The sequence below is a fragment of the Chenopodium album genome, chromosome 11 (assembly GCF_948465745.1).
Source record: "Chenopodium album chromosome 11, dcCheAlbu1.1, whole genome shotgun sequence".
NCBI lineage: Eukaryota > Viridiplantae > Streptophyta > Magnoliopsida > Caryophyllales > Amaranthaceae > Chenopodium > Chenopodium album.
Genome location: NC_137844.1, coordinates 29,644,027 through 29,650,026, shown reverse-complemented (window position 1 = coordinate 29,650,026; position 6,000 = coordinate 29,644,027).

Here is a 6,000-nt window from a genome sequence, read left to right as displayed (position 1 = left end):
TTAGCGTCACCTGCATTAAGTTCACAACATAGTACCTCCTCCAAAGGATCTCGGGAGAGAACCTGAGGTAAGCTACCATGGCGTATAAAGTCAGTGACATCAATACTATAACATTGCTTTTCTAGCATAAGTACTTTCATAACTCTCCCTAGTTTAAATGTAATGTTATCATCCCCAACAGAAAGAGTTAATTTCCCATTCTTCACATCAATTATGGCTCCTGCAGTATGAAGAAAAGTTCTTCCTAAAATAATAGGAATTTACATATCCTCAGCCATGTCTAAAACAACAAAATCAACAGGGATAAAAAATTTACCAACTCTAACAGGAACATCCTCTAAAATACCTAAGGGTTATTTAACAGAGTAATATTAGTAACCTTTAAATCACCCATATTAAGCTTTGAACACATAAACGATGGCATTACACTGACACTAGCACCTAAATCACATAATACTTTATTAATAAAAAAATTTCTAATATGACAAGTTATTAAAAAACTACCAGGATCCTTTAATTTTGGTGGAGATTTATTTTGTAGTAAAGAACTACATTCTTCAGTGAAAGCTATAGTCTCAACCACATTAAATGCTCTCTTCCTAGTCAAAATGTCCTTCATGAATTTAGCATATGCATGAACTTAAGTAATTAAATAAGTGAAAGGAACTGTTACCTGAAGATTCTTGATGACCTCCAGAAACTTAACAAATTGCTTATCCAACTTATTCTTCAGATGTTTATTAGGGAATGGAAGTTGGATAGTAGGGCTTTGCACATCACCACCCTTCTCCTGAGGTTTACCCTGCAAAGAAATATCAGAAGAGTTGGTTTTTTCCTGAAGTCCTGCAGGGTTAGTAACATTAGCATATGGTACAAGGGAATCAGGATTAGCAATTGATGTTGTAACTAGTTCATCATCTTTGGGGATAGAAGGCCCATCATAGTGTGAACCACTCCTTAATGTAATTGCATTAGCATGATCCATGGGCTGTACTTGTTGCGATGGTAGGACTCCCAGCTTGCGAGTTTGTAGAGTAGAGGAAAGTTGCGGAATCTAATTATCAATGATTTTATTATAGGCGAAGATCGAATCAATTTGAGCATCTCTGCTCTGCATGTTCTTTTGCATTTTTGCTAACATCCCACTAATTTCTAACAAGGCATGGTCAGTAGATGGAGTAGGAGGTTGTGATTGGGGTTTCTTGCAAGAGCTGAGGTGGTAATATTTCTGCTGTGGTGGTGGTTGTTGTGGAGTTGGAGGATTTTGCACATTGGTGCTCCAATAAGAAAGATATGGATGGTTTCGGAGGCCAGGATTATAAGTGTTGGAGTATGGGTTATTTTGCCAACAGGTTTGGAAGGCATTAACTTGCTCCATAGAACTTCTACAATCTTGCTCCCAATGTCCTGCAATTCCACAATTTTCACAAAAAACTTCATTTGAATTATTAATAGCAGAAACTTTAGCTATAGAAGTAGGAATAACAGTACTAAGATTATCTAATTTCTGGCTAATAGAAATTAATTGAGCTTGCAAAAAGGATACTGAATCGACACTATGTTTGCCCTTGTTTGCAAAGGCTTTAGGATTCCCGTATTGGGAATTGTAAATTGCCATCTTTTTGATAACTTGACCTGCATCATCCACATTAAGATTCATAAATCTCCCATTGGCTGCAGAATCTAGAATTGTTCTGGATGAATTTCCAATCCCATTGTAAAAGGCTTAGATTAACTACAACTATGCCAGATAATAGTGGGGACATTCTCTCTAGAGATCCTTGAGTCTTTCCCAAGCCTCATATAAAGTTTCATCTGGCTCTTGGGCAAAGTTTTAATTACACTTCTCAATAAAGTTGTCCTCTCTACAAGGTAATATTTATTATAAAAATTCAAAGAAAGAGTCTCCCAATCAGTAATACCAAGTGCAGTTCCATTTAATCCATTTTACCACAATTTAGCTTTTCCACATAAAGAAAAAGGAAAGAGAATCTCCCTGATTTGATCTTGTGTGACTCCAACTTGTCTAATGGTATTGCAATATTGACAAAAATCTGCAATATTAAGGTTTGGGTCTTCACCCTTGGCTCCACTAAATTACTTTTCTTTCGATCATCGTGATGAACTAGGGTTTGATCTCGAATTGTACTCCCTCGAGATCTGGAGTAGGAGACAGATGTGGAAAATCCATTAGGGACGACTGCAAATAATCATTGAGCTTGCGAGGTGGAGGAGTTGTCATCTCTGTTCTGGTTCTGAAGAAGATTTCGAATCACTAGAATCAGATGGAGGATCCCTAGGAGTTTCACGCTCTGAACCCGCCATTATTTTCTTGTATAGATTCTTTTGTCTATAAACAAATATAATCTAGATATAATCTGATCTAGAACACCTGGGCATAAACAAAGAACTAAACAACAAATATGAGAATTGTCTCAAAGAACTTACGTTCTCTGAGACAAAAGCAAATAATCTAGACTACAAAAACAATCAGAAATAAAAATAAAATCGTTTCCCCGGCAATGGCGCAAAATTTTATAGGCTAAAGTCGTATCACCTAATCAAAAGTATTACCTAAGTCCTCTAACTAATGTAGATAGGGAAGTAGGGTCGAATCCATTGGGAAACAAGTCTTTGTATTCCTAATTAATTAAAATAATCTTGACTAACATGTAACCAACTTATTATTGTGAAAGGAATTAAACTAATTAGATTAAGAATAGGGAGAAATCAATAAATAAATAGCCTAGGGTCACAGGTTCATCAATAATAAATATTCCAAGATAAAACATAACAACCAATTATTAATGTTGCACATATAACATGATTAATAAGCTCTCGCAATTTATTAAGAAACATAGATCTAACAGGCTCTCGCAATTTACTAGATCTAAGTTCCTATTGAAAATAGCCTTTAATATCAAATTAACATCTGCTCGATTCATCAATTCAATATTTCTATACTTTTACAGTCAAATCACATCTCCTCGATTCTTTATCTAATTGAAAAGAATTAAAACAATTCAATAACAAATTATCATGCAATATCAATAATCAACCAAAACAGTTCATCCCTTCATATTAATTATGGATCCCTTAAAAACCCTAGAATTAAACTACTCGCACATAATTAAATCTAAACAAATCAGAACATATGAAAAAGACATGATTAAGATCAAAGCAAGAAAATAAGCAATAAAGGAGAGAAGAAAGAATACCGAGAGAAGAAAAATATGAAATTGCACTAAAAGGGGAAAACTTGAGTTCTATAATAATCACAAACTAAAAATCTCTCTCAAAGTTAATTATGAAAAGAGAATAATGAAAAGCATAGCTAAAACAAGATTACAAGAAGAGTTTTAATACTAAACTCGAAGATTAGCCAAAATGGAAAATCCTGAGCCGCCTAAAAATACACGCACCCGATCGGACAAAGGGCAGCTTGATCGGGCCGGCCTTTTTACTCCCATCCTTGTTTCTGGGCAACCGCTCAATTGAGCCATAGGTTGCCCGATTGGGCTCGGTTTCTTTTGGCCAATTCATTTTCTTCTCTTCTTCGCTTTCTTTGGGCTCCAATTGTCAAGGGCCCAAACACTTCTTCTTGGTCCATTGCTTGGACCAATTCCACGAACCAAGCCCTTAGTCACCGATACGATCGATCTTGGGTTACAATCAACGGTCATGAATGTGCTACAAGTTTCAAAATCTCATAGTGGCCGTAAAACCATAGGAATTACTAACAAATCCGGGAAATTCCTACAAAATAATTGCCAACTCTACAAAACTCTTGAAACCACACATTAGTACTAAAAGTAGCTCTAAAGAGCTCAAATATGCATATAAATGACCGTGGGATGGGGGATAAAATAGCATATAAAACACATATATCAGGTAATAACAGAGAAGTCAAGAGGGTGATAGTCATTTCACCCGAAGGAAAGCAGAAAGTCTTAGCGGTGTCCCTGTAGAACTCTACTAACCAGCGAACTATGTACCGGTTGTACTGTTAGGGGTGAACAGCCACCGCAGCCTGAAGGAGGGGAGTCAAGCCGCATGAGTCCCGAAGCGCATGCAGCTCTGTATTTCCTTGAAAAGAGTGCTCGTAGGGCCTCCAGATGTCAATGTTGCTAGAGCAATGGTAACGAATCCTATCATCGACAATCCCTAGCCGAACACGCCGAAAATGTGCAAGACAGGATGAAAGTCCAAGGACTGTCTGTCCTACTCAGGGAGTCCTACGCCGCGACTGGTGGAAGTACCCTCACCTCCGTCAACAGGCTCGTCCTCTCGGTGAGCCAAGCGAGAACGCGAGCTAGAGCCTTGACGTCGAGCCATACACTAATAGACACGGGGGGTGCCGTTTTGCGGTTTTCTCGGGATTTGGCTTCCTGCTGTAAGGAGGCCCTTTACTCTTTTTTTCAGGTGCTCTTTTTAGGGTTTACACTTGGCATCTTCCTATAGTGACACATGTTGCCTTTTAATTATGCCACGTGTCTCTATGGGATTGGACCACGTATTTGGGGTATTTTTACACTAAACATTTTCCCCTCAGAGAGGGTAACTCGTACGTTATGGGCCGCCTCCTTTGATCTTTCACTCGTCTGAGTACATCGCTTGAGCAGCGCTCAACCGAGGAACCACCCCGCACCCCTTGCAAAGCTAGCCGAAGGGTTTTACTTAGGTTGAGTGCTTTGGTTTGCGTGCTCTTGCCTCGGGATTTTTATCACAATTTTATGTGACATATATGATTAATTCTAAATTAATTTTAGAACTAATTTCAGGCCAAAAATGAAAAATAAATATGTCTAACTCAAATAAATTCAATTTCAAGTGCATAACCAAAATTAATTTCAAGAACCAATCTGATGAGTGTCATTTATGGCACTCATTTGGCCTCTTTTAGGATGAATTTCAATCATCTTTGTAGCTCTTTTATCCCTTTTTTTTAGTTTTATATGACTTTTTCTCTTGTTTGTTCTTTCTTATTTGTTCTTCCCATTTTCTTACATTTTTTAGTTTATTTTGCTTTTTCTCTTTTATTTGTTTGCTTTTCTTTGATTTCAAGAGATTGGTGATGTCTAAAGATCTAAATGACCTTTTCTCGGGATTTACAAGGCTTAAGATGCAAGCTGGTCCTTCCCTTTGAAGCTCAAATGTTAAGGAGTGCAAAAACTAAGTCTTCAAGGACGTGTTCTCAAGCTGCGTGGGCATTAAAATCAATGTTGAACCCACCGTGAAGACCTTTGGAAACTGCCACCTCCAACATGCATTAAGTGGAGCGCACGGAAGCATCAATGGACGCACGAGAAGGAGGTGCCATGCTCCCAGGCTCAAGTGCACAAAGTAGTGGCGCGGCCGCGCAAGAGAGAGGAGCGGCCGTGCAACCCTTCTCCCCCTGTTCCGTACCTATTTCATTGCGGCCGCGCATGTAGAGGAGAGGGCGTGCCTATTAGGGTTCTTTTTGGATGTTTAACTAACTCCTCCTTTGTTAGTTTTACTATATATAGATTTTCTTCATTTTTTAGAGAGAGAATTAGATTAGAATTTGTAATAGATTGGAATTTTAGAGAGAGAAGCTCAAATTGGGGAAACTTTTGTTCTTAGATTTTAGAGAGAGAAACTTGGTGATTTTGATGAATGCTACTTTCAATCTTTTTCCTCTTTGATTTTGATCAAAGTTTTGTAAGAATTCTTTACTCATTAATGTAATTTTAGTTTTGATTCTTGATATTTTATTGAATTACTTGTTGTTTGTTTCATTTGATTTTTGATAGCTTGAGTATATTTTGAATACAATGTTGATGATGAAATTGGTGATTAGTTTAGTTTTGCTATTCAATTTTGCAATGTGTAGTCAGTAGATTGTTCGTTAGGGATATGGTGAAGCATGTATGAGTGGTAATTCATGGTTAATTGGGGGATTTTGATTGATCAACACTAAATTGGTTGGTGAAATTTGTGCATGTGTGTGATGTCTTGAGGAGTGATAAACCTTAACTA